Source organism: Rhinolophus sinicus, chromosome 4 (genome assembly GCF_057876585.1).
Source record: "Rhinolophus sinicus isolate RSI-liver-muscle chromosome 4, RSI-T2T, whole genome shotgun sequence".
Lineage (NCBI taxonomy): Eukaryota > Metazoa > Chordata > Mammalia > Chiroptera > Rhinolophidae > Rhinolophus > Rhinolophus sinicus.
The window spans coordinates 39,501,201-39,514,565 of record NC_142504.1 but is presented as its reverse complement, the minus strand read 5'-3'; the positions used below and the strand labels follow the sequence as shown (position 1 = coordinate 39,514,565).

The following is a 13,365-nucleotide window of genomic DNA, read 5'->3' as shown; positions in this document are numbered from 1 at the left end:
AGACTGTCCTGCAAGAGAATGTTGCTGGGCATATTTCCAGATCCTCGAGTGGTAGACAGAGAATTAGGTCATCTCATTTCCCTACACTTTTGTAAAAAGGGAACTGAAATAGAATATTCCGAAACTGAAGAATAGTGAGAGCATTTAATGAGAGGTTCCAAGGGCAATGGCGTGATTAAGAGAGGTACAAGGGCAAGATAGTGATCAAACAGTGGAGGTGTAAGCTGTGGGTAAGGGAATCACAATGACAGCAGGGCCCAGCTGGAGGGTTAAGGGGAAAAAAGTTTATGCGTTGATCAAAAAAAAAAAAAAAAAAAACCTGACAGGGTTGGGGAGGTTGTGAACAAATCTGTATTTGGAGATGAGGACACTTCAACAAAGAATCATGCAATGTTACGAATTCAGCAGTAGTTAGCTAAAGGAGAACGGTGGGATGCCCAGAAATAAGGCTGGAAATTTAAATGGGTCACCTAAGGATTGTATTACTTGCTGCTTAGCCCCTATAGTTGCTTCTTCTGTATGAAGAGTTCCTTTGCTCTGGATTCTCCATCATATCCCTCTATCACGGTCTGCTGCAGTGTTCCCCAAATTATGTCTGTTTAAAAACACTTCTGTGCAAAAAAACGGAGGTGTTAATAGTCCTAAAATGGCATTCTCTTATCCAGTAATATAACTGAGTGAGGTCACCAAAGGACTGTTCTTTGAATGAGATGAACAGAACTCAGCAGAGAAAGAAAAAGAAGGCCATAGAACAGTGTGAAAATGGCATGTGCAGGGACAGAGTCCCAGAGAGCAGTTTCCAGGCTCTCGGCCTCACGTGGAAAGGTGCTGGCTTAGTAGTAGATGGCCATCAGGTGTAACTAGTTGGCCATCAGCTGTTACCAGTTAGCCATTAGCCACTAATATAACTGCAGTGGCTACACTAGGGGGTTGGTTGGTTGGCAGAGAAGCGGACAGCGGGTTGCAGCTAGCAAGTGCGGTTAGCAAGCGGATTGTGGCTCATTTTGATCCTACTTCCTGTGTCTCGCCTGGCCGCCAGCGAGACAGGGGTGCAGGAAGACCCCTCGTTGGGGTACTGGTGGATGTTTGCTTTTGTGTCTCGACCAGCCACCAGCGAGAATATAATGAATGGTATGACTCCTCTATCTATGGCTCCGTTGTTGTTCCTCTTTGGCCTCACCATATCCTGTGTTCTAGTGCAGGGAGCGGGAGCTGAGACCCTGCATGACAGAATGAGAATCTGTTCTATGTGCAAAAGGCATAATCTGTGTAAGGATACAGAAAAGATACTCACACAGAAAGTGTAATATGCTGTACAGGATTTGCGTTTACTGTGTTAACCCATTCATTCCTCACACTAACCATATGAAGTTAGTACTTTAATGAACCCTCCCACCCTAGTTAACAGATGGGAAACAGATGTAGAAAGGTCAAGCAATTTGTCTGAATCACACAGCCAAGAGTTGACAGGGCTAGGATCAGAACCCAGCCTGCTGCTTTCACAGGGCATAGTCTTAAGCATTGCACCACATGCTCTCCCACATTTTAAGGACCCCAGTTTAAAATTATACTAATCAAAGACTCTAAGGCTTTCAGCTACAGACTGACCTCCTTATAAATTTATTGGGCAATGATGACTAATCTGCAGGTGTTGTCATGGTGTTGTAAATAACAGGGCCCTGAAAGAGAAGTCAGGGTTGGAAATAACACGCTGGGCATAATCTCCACAGAGATAAAAGTAGAGTTTAGGGAAGAAGATGACATAATGAAACAAACTGCTGTGGGAGAAAAGACCAAGACTATGAATAGAACCTTGTGTTCATTAGATTTAATAACACAAAGAGATTGACTTGACCCATGATGATAATGGATTCTTTTATACTTGTCTACTTTAGGATAGCAACCATGTTTTTTCATCTGTATTTCCTCAGTGACTTTTATAGTGCCCAGCACAAAGCAGGCACTGAATGAATGCTTCTTGAATTAAATAAAAGATTAAAAGGGAATTAGAGATAGAAAGGCATCAAGAGTAATATAAATATGTGTGAAATAATCTTTATGAGGAAGAAATATACGTGTGAAATAAACTTTGTGATCAATTACATATCCAAAGCAGTCACAAGAGGAAAACACAGAGGTATTGGGACTCCAAATGGATTCATTTCAATTAAAGCACTAGAGATTATTTATTATGTACAATACTTGGGCATATGTTATGAGAATATGAATAAAAATGTTGCAGTGGCAACCATTTGCTAGGTCATTATCCTTGAGAAACTTAGTCTCATAATACTAGGAGAAAAGGTAACAGTTATTGGGGACTGGAAAAGATCTTAAGGATAGGTAAGGAGAATTTGAATGCAAAGCACTTTTCCAAGCAGGATTTAATGAACATATGTGAGGGTGGCAAGAGGAGTACGCATCCTTTGGGGGCCAGGAGAGGTGAGGGGATGGCAATAAAAGACAGAAAAATTCCAAGTGAAAGGATAAGCCAAAGCTCCATGAGGAAAGAATACAGAGATTGCTGGCCCATGTGGTTGACACTGGTTTGTCCTTTGTCTTGATTTGGGGAATTTGTAAGACTTTTTGTTTGTGTTCGTCCTAATACATTATCTACTCAAAGAAAAACACTTTTCAACACTGTTTGTATACCATAAGGGAAAAAAGGGAACCTCTAAATCTTCATTTCTGATTTCAGAAATAACCAAGGGTTACAGATATATAAAAAGTATGATTGTTGGCTGTCATGCATATGATGGCTGTGTGACTTATAAATATTAGGAGAAAGCAGATTAAATGAAATTGCTATTTTTTAAATAAATCTCAAGTGAAAGTTAACAGGATATGACTTCTCACTGTACTTGAATAACTTTTCAAATATGAATGAAAAGTATCATTTCCTGAAATATGAAAAGGCCTATGGATAGTGACATAACAAAAGAAGGATTCTAAACAATCAACATCCAGAGACAGGGGGTAGGACAGAGTGAGGAATCCGTAATATCTTAGCTCAAGCTTTCTGAAGGGTTTATTGAGTGCACATGTGTAAGCACAGCATTCCTTCTCTATGCAAGTGACTCCTGCCAAAAACTTGCCCTTTTTTAAAACCTGAACAATGAACACTCTCTGCCAAACCTCATCAGAGTTTAGTCTGAGACAACAATCCCCATGGCTCTGTGAAATGTGAATCAAGCCAAAGAAAGGGAAATGTTATTCTCTCGTCTGTATATCCAGTAAAAATGCTTTTGAACAGCTACTTCACAGGTGATAAGTCTTAACTTCAAAAGTTGATATGATAATCTTGATTTGTATTAACTTCCCATTTAAAAATTACAAATAACTCACCTTACACTATTTCATCATGCAAATACTTTTGCAGACAGAATCATCGGGCTACTTAACCTTCTAATAACCTGCTCTGGAGCAACTTATAACACAGTAACTACATTATAATATGGAAATATACGACAGAAGCTAATGTGACCAAAAGAGTGAATTTTGAATCAGAATATATGTCAAAGATAAAATTAATAAGTACACAATTGGACTATTTAAAGAAATTTTCCTCATATGGAAATTCAAACCTCAAAATTGATAAGATTTGGGATGATTATTTTCATTAACAAAGACATTTTAAAAAAATAGCACTCTGCTTATAATTACAAATTCACTAGACATCAATTACTTGAAAATATATTGACAGGAAGTAAAAAAATGCAAAAATGTGGAATTGCCCATATTCCTATTATGCAAACAAGGTATATATTTTTAAAGTTTTTGGTCAGAATATTACATTTTTTCATGCCTCTTTTTGATTGAGTTAAATTACTGCAGGCAGGGTCTCTTTTTAAAAAAAGTTATTAAATTATTTTATGTAACAAAAATGAAAACCCTGAATCCAAGATTCCAATGAGAGTCCAGATCGTATTAGTCATTTTGATGAGTCTTTTAAAGACATTTTCATTGTTTCAGGAAATTCAGTAGGGCATCACCAAAAAAGAGGACTTTTAGTCACAAATGCTGGGATTAGGTTCCATGACTTTTCCCAAACAAGTTCTTGAAATTGTGTTTTTAATGCTATGACTCATATAAACTAAAAACAGAGGGGGGAAAAAAAAGCATGCCTAAACTTCTCAACAACTACCACAGTGGAACACAAATTCAGAAGAAACTGTAGTTAACTGTATAGCACAGAATCAAGTAATTGCTAAATAATTATGAATATGAGGCAATAAAAATAAGACGTCAGCATATAGGTAGAAAGGGAACTGGCAGCCCATCTTCCCTGCCTACCTTACACTGCCCGGAACACATGTTAAGTCTCAGCTTCTAGGAATTTGGGGCTCCTAGGTATGCTTATAATTTCCAAAATAGTAATGATATGTGTATTATACATATAATATTTGATAGTGAATAATATTTATGTTAAAGATTATTTAATGTAATAGACATCCTTGAGATTCAAAGAGAGGAAAAAAGAATAGTCATCGAGTCATTTTGGCAAGAATTTTGGAAGCATAACCATCATCTAGACCTGAAGACATCTGGCACTGATGATAGATCTTGTCAATATCAATAAACTAGTAAAGAAAGAAGTAGAAAAAATGTGTTAGCCTTCTCTTTCAATATTTAAGATGGATTTATAGGACATGACTAGTACACAGCTTTCTTTGCATGAGAACCTATAATAATGGTGATCTGGAACTTTTTAGTAATACAAATAATACATTTTATTTAGAAAATAAGTAATTATGAGAAAAAGTTAATTCAAAATATTTGTTTATTATGATATGATCTATTACATTTAGCATCAACGGTAAAAAAAAAAAAAAAGACAAAATAGCAGAATTAGGGGAATAAAGCATTTAATCGAATGATATTAACCTTGCTGACCAGAGAAATGTTCCCCGTTTATATAGCTTCTCACCAGTTAATCTATATGCTTTGAAATATATAATTTTAAAAATAGACTTTATTTTTAGAACAGTTTTAGATTTATAAAAACATTGAGAAGATAGCACAGAGTTCCCATATAACCCACACCCAGTTTCTCCTGTTAGTTTTACATTTTTACATTAGTATGGACATTTGTTACAAATCATGACCCAATATTGATACATTATTATTAACTATAGTCCGTAGTTTATTCTGATTTCCTTAGTTGATCCAACGTTATTTTTCTTTTCATGGATCCCATCCAGGATACCACATTACATTTAGTCGTATTTCTTTGGCTTCCTCTTACCTTGGACAATTACTCAGACTTTCCTTTATTTGATGATCTTGAAAGGTTTGAGGAGTCATCGTCATGTATATTGTAGACTGCCCCTCTATCGGAATTTGTTCGATACTTTTGTCTTAGTTATTGGGGTTATGGGTTTTAGGGAGAGACATTGCAGAGGTAAAGTGTCATTTTCATCCCATCATTATCAAGGGCACATACTATCAATGTGTTTTATAATTCTTGATGTTGACTTTGACGACCTGGCTGAGATGGTGATTCCCAGGTTTATCCACTGTATTCTTTCCCCACTTTCCATGATGTACTTTTTGGAGAAAGTAACCATTCTTATCTCCCACATCAAAAGGAGGGAGTTATGCTCCTCTTGCTTGAGGGCAGAGTATCTACATATTATTTTAAATTCTACTGTATGGGAGATTTGTCTAATCTCCCCATTTATTGTCATATTCAATCATTTATTTATATTAGCATGGTCTTATGAATATTTATTTTATACTTTGGATCATAATCAATGCTACTATTTTTTTGTGGTTCAAATTGTTCCAGCTATGGCCAGGGAGCTCTTTCAGTGGTTCCCCATCTGTTTGATATACCACTATCATTGTGTGTATGTGGTGATGGTAGTGGTGGTGTTGTGGTAGTGTGTGTGTGTGTGTGTGTGTGTGTGTGTGTGTGTGTTGAGCAGGTCTTTATTTTTTTGGCACTACGAAATGATCCAGGCTCACTTTGTATAGTTCCTACCTCAGTCCTAGAATCAAGCCCTTTCTCCAAAGATCCCTGATTCCTTTTCATCAGAGAGTGGTATTAGGAACTAAGATCATGTTTAAGCTAAGAATTAACATATATCCTTGTGTGTAGTAGCTTTATGGATAAATTTTTACTAACATTTTCTACTGTATGCTTGTCTGCATTTTCTAGATTTTTAGTAATAATCATGAACTAGATCTGTAATGAAAATTATTACTACAAAAATAGAAGATCTACAACACACACACACACACACACACACACACACACACACACACACTTCAGCAAAATTGAAAGTGTTCCTCCAAATAAGAATAGTATTCATTTTTCACCTGAGTAAACACTTCTTTCTTTCATAGAACAATCATTTCAGATGTGAAGAGCAAATATTTATCTGAAAGTAACAACAATAACAAATACCAAAACCCAAGAATGCCTGAATTTCATATGTATGAACTGGTCTTTACAATAAAGATAAAAAACAAAACAAAACAAAAAAAACACCTGATTTTATACATCCCATCAAAGAAAACTAGATTATTTAGACACCATTAGGCATGGACCCAGCTGTCAATACCGTATGTTGAATAAAAGGCTTCTAATGGGCCTACTTAAGCCACTTAAGAGGGTTACTTCTTTTCCGGACATTGTTTATAAGCAGTCTATACAGACTAATAATAAATTTATGCATTATATTATTTCTCTCTTTACTAAGGCAACTCCAGACAATATTTCTATTGAGTAATCCTATTAGTCTAATTTCTGTTATTATAATATGATTGAAACTACATATGTTTGACTCATTGATTAGGAACCAGTAATACAGGCACCAAAATCCTTAACATATGATACTACAATCCTTAAAATCCACTTAAGATATGCAAAAGATTGGCTAAAGAGGAGACTTAGTAAAATTCATAATTAATAATGGAAAAATAAATTCAACATTTATCTGATGGTAGATTAATGTTACCTTCATATAGCTATACTATTTTATTTCCATAAAAGCAATAGGACTGTATTTCTCTTAAGATACTCAATAATGAAGACATTTTTGCTTATTTTATTGATTTTGGTTTCGATAGTAAGGGTCCCAGTTAATGAGCTTAATTCTAATTAGAAAATATAGCAAATGTTTCCATTTTGCCTATAATTTGCTAGTAAAACTCACTAAGAGAACACATTAACCACCAGTTTTAAAAATATAAAATGCTGAAGTTTTTTTAAAACTGGAACACTATGGAACACACATACATAAAGTAAGTCCTAAGTTTTGAAGCAGAAGACATATCTTTAAAGGGACGATAGATTCATATTCAGAAAGATGAGAACTTTTCTAAAAACCCTTGGTCACTTAATTCTCAGTTTATTTTATACATTTCTATGCAAGGGTAATATTTGTAGGTTATTAAGCTTTGCAAAAGGACATGCAAACTAAATTTACCAGTGAAAGATCAGCAAGCTGGTTAAAGATATCCTAGCTGATGATTATCGGAAATTATTAAAAATTATTAACAGAGATAAATGATCAAATATTAATGAAGATAAAATCACTGAAACCATTTCAAATTTAAGTGTGAAACAGTATATTTCATTATGTATTCCAGGTTTTTGATGCACTGTTTATCTGTTTTCATCATTTATGTTATAAATATGTAATAATTTAAGTATATCTCAATATTATTTAAATTTCAAAATAATCTCAAAGATGTTGCAGTTGCGTATCAGTGTATTTCTTGTTTATAAAGAATTTTGCTTACACTATATCCTTCTTCCTAATTATTATTTGGGTATGTATTATCTAGTCAAGGTGAACAATGTGGACATATATGATAGAGATTCTCATTTGTTAATTGGATCTTCAAGAAATTAAAAAACAAAATAATAACTTTTTGTAGCATGCAACTTTTTATTAAGTATTGTAATATACTCTATTTCACATGATCATTACAGCGCTCCTGTATGTGATACGTTATGATAAAATACTCAGCATCTCACCACTTTTTTCTATGAAAGGGTAAAACTCAGATATAGAAGAAAACTCTCCTTCCTAAAATCTCAGAGAAAGTAAAGTATAAAACCAAAGATCTTTAATCTGACCTTTTATAGGTAATAAATAAGTTCAAAATCATTCTATTAACTACTTAGATAATTAATTAGACTTCAATATGTGTTAAATTTCTAGGATATGTTTAGCTTATACTCATCTGAAGGTATAAAACTTTAGAGAAGACAAATTCCTTCCTTCAAGGTTCTAGGTTATGATCTAGTCAGGAATCCTTCAAGGTTATGATCTAGTCAGGAATCATAAACGACAAAAGTAAAGAAGAAAACAACTGACTGAAAATTAGAATACCAGCTAGAAAGACATAATGAAAATATAAAAATAAAAAGGGATTTGGACCAAGGTTGCTGGGAGTAAGGTAATAGTTTTTTAAACCAAGTGTTGAGGTAACAATGAATGTGACTAACAAATTTTGCCCGTGGTCAATCATTATTATTATTGTTGTTACTACTTATTTCACAAATGTGAATATTTCTTTTTACTTTCACGGAATATGTTATTGAGTGTTGAAATACTTATTACTTTATTTGAGTAATCTCTATAGCTCCAGGTATTTATGGAAAGAATAATAACTTTTCAAAATAGTGCTATGGTTTCTCTTATTTATTAAATAAATCATTTATTAATTGACAAGAATGCTTCCCAATGAACATATGTCATCAAAGCACTATATCTCCCAAACAGAATAGTAAAATTCAGAGTCACATTGTTTTTTCCCAAAATAACGAACTATAACATGCAATCTGAAGACATACTAACATTCATTAAAACAGAACCAATTGGAATGTGTTCCCCCTTGAGACTGAGAAGTTGATATTCCAATTACTTCATAAAAATGGGGATGACCATTAACCAAGTAACTTTGTACAAGCATAAACAAACTCCAGGCTACAGAAACACCTTCCAATTCTAGAAGATATCTTCAAAGACACTTTGAGGTCTGTGATAAATCTGTTGATAGGTAACAAATGCCCATGCAATGGAATGAAAATAAAATATGGAGGATAATAAATGGGTACTATTAAACGTCCTATCTTAATTTAACTGCAATCCCAAACAATATATTTCCTGCTTTTAGAAAAGAAAAAAAGTAAGAGTAATTCAGCTCAGTGACTCAAGTTCAGATCTATAGTTGATCTGTTAGCCTGTCATTGGAAACAGTGCATGTGCTTCCTCTGCCTTTGTAATTGTTTATATTCTAGACCTTCCGTGCCACTAAAAATAATTCCCACTCCAACCCTACCAGCCCTCCCCCACCAAACATACAAACACACACATACAAAAAGATTAAAATTTTAGTTCATCTTTGTGCATTTTTCACAGGCAAAAATATAAAACAAATTCTTTAAGAAGTACCTATAAAGGCAATTCTGCAAGAAGGCAAAAGAAAGACCACATAATTATTTCTGTACCTTTCACCCTTAGTTTGTGTTAATTCTGGTTGCCTGATAACTCCAAAACATTTTACATTGCCAGACATTTTCCCTTGACCTCCCTCTCAGAAAGTCAGCAGGAAGGTAACAGAAGTCAAATCATTACTCCCCCTAAATGAATTGGCAACAGACTCTTACAAAGGTAAATCAGTGGTGCTGAAATATGAAGTAAGTTTTTCGGTATTTGGGTCATGGAGGCAAATAAGTAGACTAAGGAAAACTTCATTAATCTCAGGAAATTTTCTCAACGTAGCATGGGGTTACTATTTGACAAAACACATTTATTTTGTTTTAATTTTTCCTTTACAAACATTATTTAAGCCACTAATAATTCTTATAAGATACAATAAGACATTTATAAATATAGATTAATATGTGCATATGATTCTTGGCCTGCAGACTTGATGAGGCCCATACCTATCCTCAACTATGGATCCATTTAAATTCTTAGGTGTTCTCCCCCTGTAAATTATAATATGCAGATATTATAAAGGTCCTTCCTTTAAGTGCGGTCATAGAAAGCTGCCTGAAGTCCCTGAAAGGTGACCCACATCCAGGTAATACAGTTCCAGTCTCTTCTCTGCCCCTCACTAGCTTATATTTGGACACATCAATTAACACCTTTACATCTCATCATGCTCATCTCTAAAATGAGAATAACTGCTTTGTCTATTCTCCTAACCATCAATACCATTTTTAAGAATTATGATTCTTTCTTAAGATTGCAAAAGCCAAATGGGACACCTCCCATTTCTAACTCTGTATCGCTGCTTTTTTCATCAAAAAGAAAAAAAAGGAGAATAATGAAACTTTCTGTAGTATTAGTGGTAATATTAATGGTGATAATGTGCAAAGCGCCTGGGATGCAATATGTGCTTGATAAATGTCCCTTTCCTTCACCAATTTTCCATTTCACAAATGGGCAAATTCCACTTGAAATGTTGCCAGTCCAGATCAGTACCGTTTTATTGTAGCTCAGCTACCTCTTGACCCTATTCTTATCTCTTTCTACATCACCTTCCTGTATTTCCTGGCCTTTCTCTTCCAAGGGCCAAGGTCTTTTCCCATCTCCATGACCTGGGCCATCACTTTGTAGTCTGTCAGCGATGGCTCCTCTGGCCAACTTTAGCTGCTGGGACAAGCCAAAGCGATTCCAAGGCTGGACAGAGTTAAAGCAACTTCCGCCTGGGGCTGCGCACTCCAAACCCGACCCTCGCTGCTCATCCTCCTTGCTGTCTGGCCTCGGAGCAGCGGGGAAAGCAAAGGCATCACTGGAGTGATGACAGTGGCTCTCTCCCTTCCCCATCCTTCACATTTGTTCTTTCCACGTGCAGAACCCGGAAGGCTGTGACCGCTCTTGCCCTGGCGGTTGCCACGGTTACACAACAGCAGCATGCGACCCAGGAGGGTCCCATCTCCTCGGCCACCCCTCAGCCTTTTCCTCCCCGTTAGGGATCCCCCCCCCCCAACGCCCTCAGGCACACATACACAAACACACAAACTCACTGTCAACAGGAGAATCCTTTCCTGCTAAACATGAGACTTTAAATCCCTCCCCTCACCCCCACCCCAGATCTCTTCTTTTGCTTGTGCAAACAGCACTGAGAAGCCAAGGAGGAATGGGGTGGGGAGGGGGGGTGGAAAAAGAAGAGTCCTTGTAGGGACTCTTGCTTTTGATTACGGCTGCACTAAATAGCTAAAAGTTCGCCCATTTAAATCTCTGATCTCCGTAACACGGAGTCCGGGACCTCAGCGGTCCCAGCTGTTGGGCGTGCGGCTCCTGACCAGTCCCCTGGATACCATCCTGCAGGCGGGAGCGCGGTGTCTCCTCCTCCTGTCAAGTCCCCTCCGCGCTGGGACTGAAGCAGAGTAATTCAGCTGAAGGGGCTGGACGCCTGTCACGAACAAGGGGAATCCGCCAGTGCTGGAAACGGCCCGGGCGCGGCCCGGGCAGCCCATTATCGGGTCAACTCGGGGAGTGCCTGTAGGGAGCCAGGAGCGAAGTCCCGGGGTTGGGGGCGTACATTCACTGGGTGAAATTTCCAGTCGGAGTTAAAACCCGGCCTTTCTCGGGCGAGTCCAGCTGAGGGCTACCCAGGGCTGTCCCGCTCTAGCAAGAGTGTTTTTGCCGCAACCACATTTCCCAGACAGCCGGCTTTGTGGCGGGGGTCTGACTCCAACTTTTCCCTCTGGGTTCAGAAGGATGCACGCTTCCATCCGACCCACCGAGCATCGCGACTCCCTCCCAAGGAAAAAGGCGTCGTCCATCCCTCCCCAAAAGCACCACAACAAAAACAATCACCACCGTCTCCCCGTCTCCTCCAGCCCAGTGGAAAAAGGAGAAAATGCCCTGCTCTAGTCCTCCCCAGACGGTCCCCACCAACGCGTCTCCAAATGAACCTGCAGCCGGCCGAAGCCACCAGGCAAGTTCAAACGCGCTCCCTGCCTCCTGGGCGGGCGAAGGAGCAAGGAAGCAAAGGAGAAGTTTCTGGGCGCGTGTGGGGAGGAAAAGTTTGCGCGGTGCTGGCCGCCCAAGGAGCTGAAGCTGAGGAGGCGCCCGCCACGGCCGCGAGGTGGGACTCCGCCCCGCCGCCACGCTGTCCCAGGCGCGGCGCGCAAAGGCCGTCCGCTCCTCAGCTCACGGATTCGCCGACGGCTCTCCCGCGCGCCCATTCCCTGTCCGCTCTCAGTGCTTTCTCCGTGTCCCGGCCGATCAGCATCCTCACTTTGGACCCACAGCCAACCCCAAATACAGTCACCCCTGCTTAATACCGCGGCCCCTAGCGCGCCCTCCCACTGGAGTAGCAGGTGACCCGAAACCCGCCTTACCTGCCACGACCTTTTCTCGCCCTCTCTCTTTGCCTGATGTCCCTTCAGAGAGAGAGGACGGGGATGCAGGATGTGGACTTGCGAGGCGGTGACTCCCGGCCAAGGCGCGAGCTCCTCTGAGCCGCTGCCCTGGCTGAGCCGCGGAGCCGCCGGCGGCCCTGGTGGAGCGCGGAGGCTGCGGCCGCAGAGGCCAGGCCGAGAGGCAGGGGGCGCTGCTGGCCCCAGAGCGCCTGCCGGGACCGACGGAGGGCCAGGCACCAGTTGGAGCTTTGGGAAGGCGAGGGTGGTGAGGAAAGGCACGCTCCGAGCAGAAGGACGGCTTTTAAGTTTGTGGTGTGACCGCAGCAGCTGTCCTGGGAGAGACTCAGTCTTTCTAAAACGGGGATGCTCAAAACGCCGGGGATTACCTCTCCCCTTCCGATCTCCTCCCCTAGCCCTCGGCCCCCCCGCCCTCCGCGCACGCCAATCCTCCCCAGCGGCAGACGTCCATCCCTGCCGGCGTGCGGGCTGTCAGCAGCGTGGATTAAATGTAGCTCCCGCCGCGCTAAGGGATGTTTTTCCGGACAGGGCACTCTGTAAAACGACCTTTGACGTCTGAGCCTGCACGTCTGAGACGTGACTTAGGAGCTGTTTTATTCTATACCATGAAGTCTCTAAGGACCTCCTTCGGAAGAAATAGGACAAACTTTGTCATAAAAATTCTAAGTCTCAAAAGAGTACCTATGGTCCAGTGTGTGAAACCTCAATCCACTGATTCTGGCCTTGAAAGACCAGGCCTGAGGATGAGTGACATACACAGGATAGACCAAGATGAAGATAATAAAAAATAAAAAAATAAAAACCCAAAATCAAAACACGAAGATGTAAGTCTCCTTTCCCTGTACCTCATACCAGCTCAATAGGGATATGTCACCTATTTCTATTTAAGGAGGTTTTCTTTGTAGATTTGTACACATCTTGGTCATACAACAGAAAACATGGAAGTATATGGGGACCTGGAGGGGATCCACATTTAGAGGAGCCTGGAACTTAACACAGTTTGGAGGTGA

The 13,365-nt window shown here is 39.5% G+C and overlaps 1 protein-coding gene across 1 annotated transcript in view; it reads right to left on the bottom strand.

Moving 5' to 3' along the window:
• The window catches only part of SEMA3D (semaphorin 3D), a 199,422-nt gene extending 186,731 nt beyond the window's left edge, over positions 1 to 12,691 (bottom strand). Inside the window, exon 1 of the mRNA XM_019753571.3 lies at positions 12,317 to 12,691. The gene's annotated coding sequence lies outside the window, so the exon portion shown is untranslated. The remainder of the gene's footprint in view (positions 1 to 12,316) is intronic.
• Positions 12,692 to 13,365: the final 674 nt, after the last annotated feature.